Genomic DNA, 16,328 nt, shown 5'->3' with positions numbered 1-16,328 from the left:
CTAAATATGTAAATCCTGATGAAATAAAGGATGTTATTATATCGGGTGAAATGACATTTCGTTCAATAGTAGTAAAGGATCATTTGAAAATTACCTTTAATATAAAAAATGTTGTAGTTGAATCTGTTAATGAAAAAAAGTATAAAGATATCAATGGTAATGTTGTTTCTACTCATTAAATACGAGTCAATATTCACTTGAAGACTTTGAAGATAATGAGTGATTATGATAGTTATGAAAGTAGTTTTATAGATGATTTCGAAGAAGACTTTAAGTTTAAGTAAAGTTTTACTTTATAAATATGCTAGAATTTGAGCCTCTTGAATTCCCTGATTCTCCATATTACAAATTTGAGAATTGTCCTGCGTGTGATAGATGGGGATTAAACATAGAGTCAAAAGCCTATAAACAATGTATATTGTGTGATTATCTTCTCATTTATGATAATAAAAATATAAAAAGGAAAATAATTCTTTTAGATTTACACCAAAAATGAATTACTTTACAAGATTGATGAGAGAAATGAATGTAAATGATGAGGGTGATAACACACCTTTCCTTACAAGGGAAGAAACTAAACATATTAGAGAAATGTTCAAAGGATTGTTGTTATATATTATTCACGATTGTCATTTTCAGGGAAGTATCAACACATGATATTGTTTAATTAAAATAATGGATTATCTTGAAATTAAACCCCAACTTCGGATAAAATATAGAGTTTCTAAAAAAGCCAATAATAAATTAAATAACCTGTTTTCCAAATATATAAATGAATGATTTTTTACCCATTTGGGAAAATAAGATAAAATTTAACAATCATAAAAATCTTCCAAATTCATTAAGATGCCTCATAGTTGATTCAAGTGGATGCAGAAAAAACTGCTTACTTTTGAAGATGCTCCTGACTCCCAACTTTTTAGATTATGACATTTAATAATTTTCACAAAGTCGAGTTTTCAACCAGAGTATCAACTACTCTCACAAGGTTTTAATGCTGGTCTTCAAAAAGAAGATATAATCAGTTTATTTAAACTTCAAAAAACCTAAATGATTATAACATTGAAGATATAATTCAACTATTTTGTGATACACAGAGATGTAAAAAGAAATCAAAACTGATAACTTGAATTCTTAGTGATAATACAGATGATATACCGTCTCCCCAAGATTTGGATAAATCAAAAAAGAACCTCGTTATCTCTGATGATTGTGTTAATGAGAGAAACCAAACGGTAATGGACAGCTACTACACAAGAGGGAGACATTCTTCTTGTAATTGTATTTATCATGAAATATTGTATTTGTATTTATCATTATATGAAAGTCAATCGTACTTTCAATTTCCTCGTCGTTCCATCAGAAACAATGCTCAAACTTTTATTTTATTCAAGTTAAATTCAATAGATATAAACAATTTTTGGAGAGATAATTATTCTCCATTATGCAGTAAAACATAATTTGGGGATTACATGAAGCACACGACTGAAAAATACAAATATATTGTTGTGAAACAAGATGAGATATTAAATGATATTTTCCAATAAATAAATGGATGCGAAAGAAAGAGCAAGAATATTTAAGGAACATCAAGAGTTGGTTTAAAAAGTTGTTAAACAACAGGAAGACATAAAGAAGAAACGCAGACAGAAACTAACGAGTGAAGAAGTATTTGAAAGAAAACAAGAGAATTTTTTTAAACCGCTTCTAAAAACTTCCCAAGAAAAAATTATAGATGTTTCCACAGTTCCCACAATAGAATATACTCCTAAAAAACTTCAAATGATAAAAGATTTCAGTCAAATGACAGAGGAATTAGAGCATATAGAAGAATTAGAATATGATGATGAAGGATTATTTCAACAACTGGAAGGGATTAATCACTCCCCTGATTATATTGTGAATGCTCTTCAAAACAATGAATATTCAGCAGATTCAAAAACCAAAGCAGAACTCATTCCAGAAGAACAACCAGCAATATTTCATCTTGTTCAAGAAAAGGTATTGATATTTAATGATGAATTTAAGTTCTTGGGTTCTGCTCAACCCCCTGTTAAACTAACTCCGAGATTAATGTTTCTTCTCACAAAAGATGGAAGACAAGGTTCAACGGTGAGGGGTGAATCAAAGTATTTTGATAAACCATTGGATATGAAAAATAATGATGATAGAGTATATATTGATCTGCTGAACTCTGTTAATTATAGGGTTCGTCTTTCTGGTAAACGTGGCAAGAATGAGAAGGAGAAACACATTATTCAGGCTTTAAGTATCCTTGGTTCAGGTGTTATTCTTCCTAATGACCCATCACAATTAGTTAATTGACTGTTATTGTTGTTAGGTAGTAAGAAGGCTGGAAATAACATTTGTTTTAATGAAGCATCAGCCATTTTAGACCAGTTGATGAACATGAAAATAATTAATAAGTATCAATATAAAGACATTTTATCTCATACTAAATAAGATGAGAAGCACAATCCTGAGTTTTAATTTCACAACAAGCGATCACACATCTTCATTCCCATACCCACTACAACTTGACCCAACAAAAGAATATGAGGCATCTTTATTGTCCATGGAAACGTATAACACCTTATTTAATATAACCGAGAAAAATGACAAGTTTAGTTATAATCCGGGAAGTGGATACAAAACGATAACAGTCTCACCCGGAGCATATGAGATTTCTCAAATATCTTCCGAAATTGCTCGTCTTATGAAAGAACAGGGTGATGAACCAAAAAATATTGTTATAGACATTCAAAAACATACTTCAAAATCAACGATTAAACTTAAAAATAACTACAAGGTTGATTTCACAATTGATAATTCATTTAGAGAGTTATTTGGTTTCTCCTCAAAAAAGATTGAAACAAATGGGACGTTTTACAGTGATAATGCCATTCAAATATCCTCAGGAATAAATTTGGTATTAATTCACTGTGATTTGATTGATGGTGCTTATAATGATGGAATGAAAACAAATACAATATTTTCATTCAGCGCACACTCAACCCCAATTGGTTATAAATTCAATATGGAACCCAAAAATTTGGTTTATCTCCGTGTCAGGAAAAACCATATACAGAGTAAATTTTAGGATAACCGACCAAGATAATCGTATGATTTCTTTTAATGGAGAAGTTATATCCATCAGAATTCAACTACGTGAAGTTTTCCAATAAATAAATACGATGATTGTGAGGAAACATGAGTTGGGAAAATATAAAATAATTACAGGGGATGGGATGATCCTTTCCCCATACTACAAGGGTGAAGATATGCATCTTGGGAGAGGATACTATAAACCTAAGAGACAAAGGGGTGTCGGACATCAATTTCGAGGAGATGGGATAATTGATACTCCAATGGGTATCGGTTCAACTATTCTTAAACATAAAGACCTAATTGGTTCAACTGCTTCTGCTGTGGGAAATATAGCAGGTGCTGCAAAGAGCATAAAAGATGCCCAAAAGGAATCTCATAAATTACAAGCAATAAAAGAAATTAAGAAAGGCAAAACTCAGTTGTCTCCCCAAGAATGACAGAAAATAATTCAAATACTTGGGTCAGGGTTTCAAAAGTTTTAACATCTTTTTTCCTCAATAAATACAAGTATGGAAGCAATTGATGATATCTATGATTTGGATAGTACCATTATCATCTCAAACTCCACTAAAAAAGATTACTTCAAGGTTAATGCAATAACTGGAACAGACTGGAATGCAAATGGTACAAAAAGTTTTGAAATAAATCATCAACAAACTTATTTGAATCTATCCGAAAGTTTCTTATTGTGTAAATTTATATTCACTAAGACTGGGAATAACACAAACGCTACATTCGTAAACGATTTCTTCTGGAAAATGTTTGATAGTGTATGTTTGTACATTGGAACACAAGAAGTTGAAGCGGTTGATTATGTCTCTGCTGTATCTGAAATGATGAAATGTGCACTATATTCATTCGGTGATAGAATGGGAAAGGGGTCTGTCGAAGGTTTTATTCCTGATATGTCAACAGGAACAACCACAGACCCTGGATATATTCAAAGGAAAGGAGCGTATAATGATGATACAAAAGCAGTAAATAGTTTGACTGTGGCAGTTCCTCTAAAAGGTATATTTGGATTTTGTGATCATGATAAAGTTCTGTATGATCTTAAAATTAGATTTCAACTGCAAAGGAATGATAATGAAAATAGATTACTTTTTGGTGTTGGTAGTGCTTTTGGTGATCAGAATAAATTTGCAATTGATAAATGAGTTGGTATCTTCGTGAATATACTCCTAATCTTAAAACAGAAGAGACGTTGAATAGAAGACTTAACTCAAAGAAACCACTCAATGTATCATACCTCAAAAGAAGATGTCAACACGTTAAACTAAAGCAAACCACTTGCACGTGGAATTTGGGTGTTCTGGAAGGAAAGCCACGATATCTGAGGATCATTAAAAAAAAAACAGATGGTGATATTGCTAGAGATAAGAATAATGCATTGAGTGATAAGCTAAGGTGAAACAACTTCTGTTTCTCTCGATGGAACATTTTATCCACGAGATAGATTGGAAATTAATTGGGAAAAAAAAGATTATGCTGAAGCATACAAGTCTTACCAAAAGGTGGGTGAAGGTAATGGAAATAAAGAACCTATTTTGGATACGACAGCATTTAAAAGTTTGTATACAATCTATGCGTTTGATCTGAGTGCTCAAAAGGAAACTATAAAGTCGAATCGAGTGGATACTTCCCGACACATTGAAAGAGGAGAGAGTGAAGAAGTTGATGCATATTGTTTGCTTTTGGAAGAAACAGAATTACAGATAAATTCAGATAATGGTGTTATGATTAGTCTCACATAATTTTTTTGTTAAATAAATGAGTGGCAAAGTACCAACTGGGGTATATGTTAATCAAATCAATCTTCATAAACTATCATCTTGTGTTCAAAATCAAAAGCCTTGAACGATTAACGTTAATACAATTCAGAGAAAAGGAGCAGTAAGAATTGATGTTTTGCTCACAAGAGAACAGGTTAAAATGTTGAACGATACTGGCTCACTTAAAATTAAAATGACAAAACCAATGTTGAAAAAATATTCAATAAGAGAGACGAGTGGAGGATTTCTCCCATTTCTAATTCCTTTATTTGCTGGTTTAAGTGCAGTTGGAGCATTGACGGGTGGTATTTCAACAGCGGTGAAAACCGCCAACGAAAGGAAGGCTCAACTCCAAGCTCAAAAAGAATTGGAAAGACATAACAAAGAGTTGGAGAAACAAATTAGTGGAAGTGATGTAATTGTAGATTTTGCTGAAAAACTTGAAGGTCTGCCTGATAAAGCGAGATTGTTCGTTGGAGATATGCTTTCTTCTATCGCACAAGCAGGTGTAGAATTAACGAAAAGGGGTAATGGATAATATCTTTCTAATAAATAAATGAGCATTGATGAGTGGTTTAAAGAATTTGGAAAGAATACAACATCAAATTTACAACTTGACAAATATTCTAAGAAATTAAAAATTCATAATGTGGTTATTTGTATGAGAGATGAATTAACAAACGTGCCTAAACATACAAATAATATTATTATGAACTTCGAAGATAATAATGGGAATGGTTCTCAGAACGATATTATTATGAATAATGGGAACGATACAGAAGTGTTGGATATATCTCCAGGTCATACAGAATTCACAGTTCGAATTAAAATAATTTTTTTTTATAAAGAAGGGCGTATCGTTTGTATGAGAATAGAACAATGGGGTATGATATGAATGATTTAGGGTATAATTCATCATTTAAAATTGACCTAGAAGACCTGGAACAATTAAACCAGTCTCGTAAGGAAGAATATTATCCACTGGGGAAAGAGAATGAGTTTTGTGGAAGCACGATTAGTAAACAACAAATAAAATAATTTAATAAGGGTAAATATAATAATGGTTTTGCCCTAGTTTATATCATGAAAACAGAAAAAACAGGATTATATGTAATTCGTAAGGAAATACAAAATGATTTAACTATGGGAAGATGGGAAGGTGTTTCGTGTCATAATATTATTGTGTCATATATTTCTAATACATAAATGACAGCAAGAAGGCTTCAAGAAAATCATCATTGCTGTGTCCAAGCATACCTTCAAGAAAAGGGTATTCGGTGTTTTCATAAATATGTTCTACAACATAAGAATGAGGTATTTTCAATAAAAGATTGGTATTATGCTGATGTTGATAAACCGACAACTTTAGATTTAATTAGAATGCTAAATAATGAAAAAATTAAAAAGTTAAGAAAACGTAAGACTCTTTTAGAAATTCAAAATAAATTTTATTGGTTTCCTGTTGCAAAAAAAATTATTTTGGATGCAGGAATAACAAGAAATCCCAATGAATATATGTATAATATTCTATGGGGTGTAAGCGATTCAAGGATAGTAAGGGACGAAGAAGGAGTTGAAGAGAGAAAAGAGAGAGGAGGAGGAAAAGGAGAAGAGAGAGGAGGAGAGGGAGAAGAGAGAGAAGGAGGAGAGGGAGAGGAGAGAGAGAGAGAGAGAGAGAGGGAGGGAGGAAAGGGAGAAGAAAGAGAAGGAGAGGGAGAAGAGAGAGAAGGAGGAGAGGGAGGAGAAGGAGGAATGAGCGAGAATGAATAAATATGAAAATATGGAAACCGGTGAGATTAAAAAAAGATTGGGGGTACTACAGAAAATAAATGAATCTCAACGTACCGAGGAGGAAAACAACAAATTGACAAGTCGATGAGCAATATTTTCGACAACACAATTGACATAATTTTCAAGGACAAGATATTGACTTTGATTAAATTTTTTCATTTTTTTTCTTAAATAAATGGAGGAGAGAGTAAAGACGTTTCCAAGGATTCTTTATGTTTTAAAAATTAAGATTCAAATGTGCATGTTGGAAACTAAAAAGGTTTTTACACTCTGTAGGAATATTTCTCATAAATAAATGAGTTATTGTCTCAAATGTAAAAAGAAAACTGATACTAAAAATATTTCATATTTTAAAAGTAAAAATAATAGGGTTATACAAAAAGGTACATGTTCGGTGTGTGGTTCAAAAAAGAGCCAATTTATTTCCAAACAAAGATGGAGGAGATATACAAAAGTTTTTATCAGGAAGTAAATTTACAACTACTGGAATACCAGGGGAATTACATCTACCAGGGTATTCTGTGGTCCAGGCACAAACTTGGATAAAAGATTAGATGAGGCAGACAATCCTAAATCATGCAGTAAGCCCATCAATAGAGTTGATGAAGTGTGCATGAGACACGATATTGATTATGAGAATACCACAACTTTGGAAGAAAAGCATGAAGCCGATAGAGAAATGTTGTATAATTTGTCTCTGATACAAAATCCAACCTTGAGAGAAAAAGTTGATCGGTTCATTGTGAAGAAGATGATCAGTGCTAAATTGAAACTTGGACTTGGTAATTCAAAAAACTTATAGGCTCCAATGATGTCATTAAGATTGAAGAGCAATTAGCTGATGAATTACATAAACCAATATTCACAAAGTTTCATAGAAGGAAGGTTTATTCCAAGGAAGTTGATTTTATCTGGTCCGCTGATTTGATTGAACTCAATAATGATAAGATAATAGATTGAACAAGTATGCTTTAACCGTTATCGATTTGAGGAGTAGATATGCGTGGGTTGTCCCTCTAAAAAACAAAACAGGTAATACTCTTATGTTAGCTTTTCAACATATATTTAATAAAAGTCAGAGAAAACCTAAAAAATTGTGGACTGATGAGGGTAGAGAGTTTTATAACAAGACATTTATGAATTTTCTAAAAAATAACAGTATGACATTATACAGTACCTTTAATGAAGGAAAAGCCGTTGTTATTGAACGTTTTAATCGTACCTTAAAAGAGAGACTACATAAAAAATTCACACAACTCTGTTCACAACAATGGTCATCTTTTATTCAGGATATTGTGGATAAGTATAATGACACGATTCACACGTCAACGAATATGAAACCATCAGAAACATTTACAAAATTAAAATATGAAAAAGAGATTGATGTCAAAAAGCCCAAGTTCAAAGTTGGTGATATCCTAAGAATATATAGGTGGAAATCTCATTTTGAAAAAGGCAATACAATGCGATGGACGAATGAACTGTTAAAAATTGCTTCTGTTAAAGATACGGTTCCTTGGACTTATAATATATATATATATATATATATATATATATATATATATATATATATATATATATATATATATATATATATATGTGATTTAGAAGGGGAAGATATTTTAGGTTCATTTTATTCAAAGGAATTACAAAAGACAAAACAAAGCAAATAATGCCCATGGGAGCAATGGGTTGGCGCTTCACTCCCCTCTACTATACATCGTTGTGGACACTCGAGGGCCAAGTCCGAGGTGTATAACAGGTGGCATCTGCCGAGGGTTAAATTAAAAATATATAATGTGTGTCAAGGGGGACGTTCTTAGATCTGTGAACCCAAAACACAGAATCCTCAACTGAATAGTCAAGGCTTAACTTTTGTTTGTTGGTGTGTGTACAGTAGGGGACGTTCTTAGATCTGTGAACCCCAAACACAGAATCCTCAACTGAATAGTCAAGGCTTAACTTTTGTTTGTTGGTGTGTGTTTGTTGGTGTGTGTGTGTGTGTGTGTGTGTGTGTGTGTGTGTGTGTGTGTGTGTGTGTGTGTGTGTATGTGTGTACCCCCTCTCCCTCACATTCAAAATCTCAACCCTCACCCCAATCTTCACATTCAAAATCTCAACCCCCACCCCAACCCTCACATTCAAAATCTCAACCCCAACCCTCACATTCAAAATCCCAACCCTCACCCTCACCCAACACAATGTCTTTTATTAAATACGTGTTTCAACAAAATATATTTTTAATGTTTTTTTTCTTCTCTTCTTCCAATTCTGTCTTTTAAGGCTTTCAGGTTTGATGAAGTAGAAAGTGGGAGTAAGAACTTTCCTGCACTTTCTTCCCAGAACTTTCTTGATATTGTTCTCATCAAGCACCATCCAACAAAGAACAACATCGATAGGTTTAGATCCCCAAGAGTGGCAGAAACCACATTTCAAGTCTCCAAAATAAACCCAACTTTCCAAGTCTCCAAGGTATAACCACATTCCTGTTGAGTTTCCAAGATATGTATCTCATTGTGAGTTATCAAGCCAGAACCCACATTTCAAGTCTCCAAAAATATAACCATCTATCCAAGACTCCAAGATAGAACCACAATTTCCAGAAATATTGTGGGTTTCAGTGATAGATCTCACATAGTATAACTGTGGATCATCAAGGAAAACCCCATTTTTCCAATTTTTATGGGTTTCAGTAATAGATCTCACATAGGATAACTGTCGATCATCAAGGAAATCTCCATTTTTCAAAATGTCTGAAATTTGTGAGTCTCCAAGGTGGGTTCCATATTTAGAACCATCTTGGCAGAACCCTTTTCCCGAGTCTCCAAGGTAGTTATTTAAACCATCAAGGCAGAACTCATTTACTGATTTTTTCAAAATTTGTGAGTCTCCAAGGTAGGTTCCATATTTAGAACCATCTTGGCAGAACCCTTTTCCCGAGTCTCCAAGGTAGTTATTTAAACCATCAAGGCAGAACTCATTTCCTGATTTTTTCAAAATTTGTGAGTCTTCAAGGTAAAACTTGTATTCTGGCTCATCAAGGTATAACTTGTTCAGTGGGTATTGTCTTGATAACTCACAATGAGTATTATTGCTGTAAAACTCTTTTTCAGGATTTTGCTGGTCTCCAAGGTATAACTCTTTGGTTGGGTCATCAAGCACGAGCTCGTTCTGTAGGTCTTGGTCGCTCATTAGGTCTTCAACCAAACCAACAATTTCATCCCAAGTTGTGGCAAAAGCAGTATTTTCATTTTGTATTTCAGATACAATTTCCTGTGAGAGAAAATAATAATGTATTAATCAGGTGATTTAATTATTAAATGATTATATGCTTAAATCAAACTCTGTAAATAGGAAAGTAAAATCTTACCTCAATCGATAAGAGGTTTGAATCCAGTTCATCAGCTTGAAGGTTTAGTTCCATACAAGTAGAGGAACTCCAAAGTCATCCCACTCAAGCTCAGCACAGCATTCCATTGTCAATACAAGTAAAAAAATGTTTAAAATGGAGTCTGGGTTTGAAGCTTTTATGGAGAAAGACTGGTTGCTATGGTTTCCTTTGGAAATTCCCTGGGCAAGCCTTCGTTGGGAAATTATTCAAAAACATAACATTCTAGAATTTTATAGTGAATTCTTTGTGAGTCAGAGATTAATTGGAAATTATATAAGAGTAGTTGGGGCTTAGTAAAAGTGGGCGGGGCTTAGCGTAAGTGGGCGTGGCTTATAAAATACCTCATGAAAAGTGGGCGTGGCTTATGCAAAAAATAACATGTAACAAAAAAAAAAAGTTTGAGTGAATTTTTTGGTTGTTCATCTTTTATTAGGTCGTAAGAATGAAGAAAAAGCATATATTTTATGTCGCTAATCGTTATTAAGAAATGACACTGATTTTTTGAAAAACAAAAAATTTTATATTTACATTAGAAAATTGCAGATAAATGTATTTGAACATTAATGAAACTATACAACAGCGTTGAAACATACAGGGATATGCTAATCAGAAGTAAAACATAGCATACTGTTGATCGTCTTGTGATTTAGAAAATATTTTGAAAAAAATTTTTTTTCAAGTAGGTTATTCAAGTATGATTTATATGATTCATTCAAGTAGTCATTTGATATATGTTACATTTTGTTTCCGTTCTTTCCCTTCAACTCGTCTTATTATATTTGTTCTTTTATTAAAAAGATATTGTCTCATGATCGCTTCTGCTCGAGGTTCCTGCAAGCATGATCCTGATAACTTCTGCTATGTCTGCGGAGTCTTTCTGAATGTCAAGTCAGTCAAGTACACTATCATTGAAGGGAACCTCTTCTGTTCGGCTTACAAGGAGTACTTTGGAGTTCAATTAGGGGACCAGGACAAGAGTTGGGCGCCACACGTGGTTTGCGGAAGCTGTCGGTCCACTCTGGAGTTGTGGTACAGAGGGGAGAAACGAAAACTGAAGTTTGGCGTGCCAAGAATCTGGCGGGAACCAACAGATCACTCAAACAACTGCTACCTTTGTATGGTGGTGGTGACGTGTCACCGCAGGGGAAAGAAGACGGATGTGTTCGACTACCCTGATCTGCCATCATCTCTTCATCCGGTGATGCATTGTGAGGAGATTCCAGTTCCCAACCCTCCTCAGGTGATCACGAAAGATGCTTGCACAAGTTCCAGCAGCGAAACAGAAGATGCCCATGACGATGTCTTTGTTGCAGATGATACCCCGGCTATTCCGCATTTCCCTAACCAAGCGGAGCTCAATGATCTTATTACAGACTTCGGACTGACCAAATCAAAAGCAGAATTACTGACATCCAGGTTGAAACAGTGGAAGTTGTTGGACGAGAACTGTCGGGTAACAAAACAGAGACAACGTCATGACATATTCTCTCAGTATTTCACACTGGATGAGAAAGTGTGTTATTGTCACGACATCAATGGCTTGTTTGAAGAAATTGAATTCCTGTATGATCCCACCAACTGGCGACTGTTCGTGGACAGCTCAACTAGAAGCTTGACGGCGGTGCTGTTGCACAATGGTAACAAGTACCCAAGCATCCCTATCGCCCACTCTGTTCAGCTAACGGAAGGCTATGAGAATGTGAAGCACCTGCTGCGCCTGGTGAAGTACGAAGAGCATGATTGGGAAGTGATTGGAGACTTTAAGATGATTGGCTTTTTGACAGGTTTGCAAGGTGGCTTCACAAAACATCCCTGTTTCCTCTGTTACTGGGATAGCCGAGCTACAGTGAGACATTATGAAACGAAGGACTGGCCATCAAGAACGGGCTTTGTCAATGGCGAGAAGAACGTGAAGTGGCAACCGCTGGTTGAGCAGGAGAAGATCTTGATGCCACCCCTCCACATCAAGCTGGGGCTCATAAAGCAATTTGTGAAGGCACTAGATCATGAGTCTGCTGCCTTCAAGCATTTGGAAGCGGTATTTCCGAAGTTGTCGGAGGCGGCAGGGGTGTTCGTTGGGCCGCAAATTAAAAAGCTAATGAAGGACCCGGAGTTCTCCGGAAAGTTGTTGGCACCGGAGAAACGTGCCTGGCACAGCTTCGTTGCGGTTGTTCAGCGCTTCTTGGGTAACAACAAGGAAGAAAACTACCGCGAACTGGTCGACAATCTTCTCAAGTCCTACAGGGAGATGGGATGCAGAATGTCCCTGAAATTGCACACGATGCATTCCCATTTGGATTTTTAAAAATCCAATATGGGAAACTACTCTGAAGAGCATGGTGAGCGCTTCCACCAAGATGTGATGGAATTTGAGAAGCGCTACCAGGGCCAGTTTCATGAGCGTATGATGGGTGACTACGTCTGGGGTTTGGTCCGAGAAACCCAGCCTCTTCACCGAAGAAAGAACAGAAAATCTGTGTGCTTTCAATAAACAGTCTTATCGAATATGTAGTATGCTATATTTTACTTCTGATTAGCATATCCCTTTATGTTTCAACGCTGTTGTATAGTTTCATTTATGTTCAAAGACATTTTTCTGCAATTTTCTTATGTAAATATACAATTTTTTGTTATTTTTCAAAAAATGTCATTTCCTTAATAACGATTAGCGACATGAAAGATATGAATTTTCTTCATTCTTACGACCTAATAAAAGACAAACAACCAAAAATTCACTCAAACAAAATCTTTGTTACATTGTGTAATCTGAGGCTCAGGAGGTAGTCAGATGAGAGCAATGAGAGAAGTATATCATTTCATGACACAAAAGGGGTATCTTGAAAAATATAGATTCAAATGTTTTATTTTTAAATATTATAGATGGGGATTATTGTGTAAAGAAAATGAAACTATTGAAGGAATTTGAGAATGAACAAATCTTTATAGGTTCAATGAGTGAGCTAAACAATATGCATTGGTTATTTGAAAAAGAGTGTCCCGAGGTAAAAAAGGGAGGCTATTAAAATCTCCATTCACTTACATGTTTTAGATATTTCTTTCGAATCACCTTTAACAAATCACAGTAAATTCACCCTTCGACTTTACAACTTGAACAAATCTTTATAGGTTCAATGAGTGAGCTAAACAATATGCATTGGTTATTTAAAAAAGTGCCCCAAGGTTAAAAGGGGAGACAAATAAATATACCTTGGGATAAAAAGGGGGTTTCTTTTTTAGGGGAAAAAAAAATATGAATCGCTGAGAATCCCCAATCACTTTACATGGGGAAAGTGAGCCAGAATCAGTATATTCACCCTACTCACATCAGAGAACTCGCAAAGGAGATATTCAGAATGACATTCAGTATCTTCACACGTTACTGTCGTGTCTGGTGTTTTACCCAGGAAGGAAGGAGGTGGATTTTTGGGGAAGGAGAGTCGGGACTTTTGAATGATCGAATCCGTGAACATTGTGATTGTATCCATTTTGGTTAAATTCATTTTGTCGGACATCTTGAACCCAGACATTTGGATTTTACAGATGGCGATGAGAATCGGATTTTTGTATCTCCATCTCTCTTGATGATGCCATTTTTTGCCCATCATCTCTCCACCATTTCTTCTGTTCGAAGAACATGAGGATACCTCTTCACTTGGCTCATGCTGGATCGCTTGGGTCAAGAAATCTGAGACACTCATCATAGCCATGGACATTATTGACTCTAAACGGAAGCAAGCTCTTCTGCTGCACAGGAGGGTGATAAGTGAAGAGGGTGATGACTATATATAATGCTGCCAGGACAGCTCTCGATGCGCATTCCAAACCCAAGGTGAATATTGCTTTTTGAAAGACATGATTTTCAACAACCTGTGCAATCTCATTCAGAGGCTCTTAATGAATTTTCTATCTGACTCTGCAAACTGGCTAAATCCTGTGAATTTCATGACGTTGATAGAGAAATCAGGAAACAGATCATCATAGCTGCCAGTCTTCTCACTTTTGTCATCAGGCTCTGAGGGAAGAAATTAAACTGCAGGACATTTTGAAGGCTGGCCATGTTGATGAGCTGCTCGATCGCAGACTCAAGCTATTGAGGAACAGGAGCACTCACCATTGTTTTGCGTCACAGAACATCAAAGCAGTGACAACTGAGTGTCAGATCATCCCATGTCAAAGAACAGTCAAAGATGTCTCCTGGAAGTGAGCAGTCCAGTGGAAATGACCGATATAAATCATGTGAGAGCTGTGGCTATTTGTTGCCACACAAAAGCCAGTGTCTAGCCCCAGAACAGGAGTGCAGATTCTGTCGACAGACAACCGAGAAGTGCCCCACTGCCACCGCAATGTTTTATTTCTCATGCACCACAATGTCCACCATGCAGTTTAGTGGTGGTATTTAATTTTGGATCTCTATCTTTTTATACTAGTTGAGAATATAAAAGATGAAAACAAAATGAAAAGACTTTTTACATGGCTTATCTATTATACAAAAATAAATGTCAGTGTGTGCCAATCACTCCATCAGTCAGTCAGTGTGTCTCCTCCACAACTCCAAAATGATGAAATCTCGAGGATAACTCCAAAACGATGAAATCTAGTGGATTTTTGAGATTGAGATGAAATCTAAATCGAAAGCCCCAAACTTTGGGAACTAAGGGAACTCCAAGCTGGGCATGAATGCAAACTGGATGTTTGGGGAAATTTGAACACCCCTTTTGAAGATAATTTATGACTTTATTTGTTTATCCTTTATTAATGTGTCACCCTTGGTTAACTCGCTCTCCCTCGCAAATGTGTTAATTTGCCATTTTATTTCGCCTCCTCAACAATGCCTTCACTTGTAACATGCAGCAATGGTTTCTTCATGATAAAGCGCTCAAAGTTCTTTCACTTTCCTCACTCATATCATCAAATACAATATTTTCATACCTTCGAATCACTGTATGCATCACAATGCTTATAAATGCCTGGAGCAGCCAGTGTTCATGACTTTATTTCATTTCGGCACATGCGATAAGCTCTCAAATCTCTTTACCTGAGTCGAATTTCAAAATTTAAACTGCAAAATTGACCTCAGCAGCAGTTTCAACTGCTAAGAAAAGTGTTCATTTGGCCATTTCGGACATTGTTTGACATTCTGGGCATCTCCAGGTCGTGTTTGTTATTACCGATCACTTTTTGCTTGCCAAGCCTTTCGTCCACAGCCTGATGGAGTATTGCTCTACCCTCTGGGCTGGTGCTCCTACCTCTCACCTTTTTCGGCTTCACGTTGCGGAAACCAAGGCATTTAGGATCACTGGTATCTCCCGCGGTGAGGGTGTCTTTGGGCCTCTCACTCTCTCACCACAGGCAAGTCGATGGTCTTTCTGTCTTCCACAGTCTCCTCCATGGTCTTGCCCCCCCCACTGCTCTGTCTGCTATATGTCCCTCCCCCCATATTTCTGCAGGGCACTCAAGGTCTGCCAGCAACCCCCTTCTGGTAAAATTACCAAAATCACGAACCACTGCTCACCTTCTTTCTTTCATTCCTCTTTTTTCCTGCCTTTGGAATAAACTCCCACACTCTAGTCAATCCCATTCTTCTCTCCAGGTCTTCAAAACAGCTGTTCACCACCACCTCTTATCTTCCCCCATCCAAAACCACAATATTTTCTACCCCCGTTAATCCATCCCAAACCTACCTCCTTCAAATTCCCTGTCTTCGTTCCTGAAAGTTCCCTCTCGTGTAAGGTCCTGAAAGCCCCATGTAATGTCCATATTGTATACCCTGTGTACCTCGTCCCATCCCTCTCCCTTCTGCAGATTTCCTAATGTCTCTGCTCCCCACCGTTTTGTCCTTCCCTCTCCCACCCCTCTTGTCTCCTTCCCCCCTTGTTGTGCATTGTGTGTTAGCTCTCATATGAGCCTCGACAATGCATACAAAAAAAGGCCAGTGTGGTCATATTAAACACCATCTGGAGCTGACTGAAGATGTCAAGAGTGTCAAACAATGTGAGAATTGGACAAATGAACAATTTTTTGGAACTGCTGCAAAGGTCAGTTTTGCAATTTAAAATTTGAAATTCAGTTCAAGAGATTGAATAGGGCATCACAATTAAACTGTAATGCTTGATGCTGGAACTCTGGAATGTAATTTAATGTTGGAATATGGAAAGAACTCGTATGCCGCCACGATGTCCTGCGCGCGGCAAACGGAGCGAACATTGAAGTGTATTGATGGTGTACACAAAAAGTTGTGAGTTTCTATATCATATAACCCAAAGGGT

The 16,328-nt window shown here is 36.1% G+C and overlaps 1 protein-coding gene across 2 annotated transcripts in view; it reads right to left on the bottom strand.

Moving 5' to 3' along the window:
• Positions 1 to 16,328, bottom strand: part of LOC147029799 (thrombospondin type-1 domain-containing protein 7A-like) — a 251,933-nt gene that overhangs the window by 14,093 nt on the left and 221,512 nt on the right. The gene's annotated exons all lie outside the window — the stretch shown is intronic.

This window comes from Eptatretus burgeri, chromosome 3, assembly GCF_056783735.1.
Source record: "Eptatretus burgeri isolate ZD-2024b chromosome 3, Ebu_testis_v1, whole genome shotgun sequence".
Classification (NCBI taxonomy): Eukaryota; Metazoa; Chordata; class Myxini; order Myxiniformes; family Myxinidae; genus Eptatretus; species Eptatretus burgeri.
Note: the sequence above shows the minus strand (reverse complement) of the source record. Positions and strands in the feature narration are given on the sequence as shown.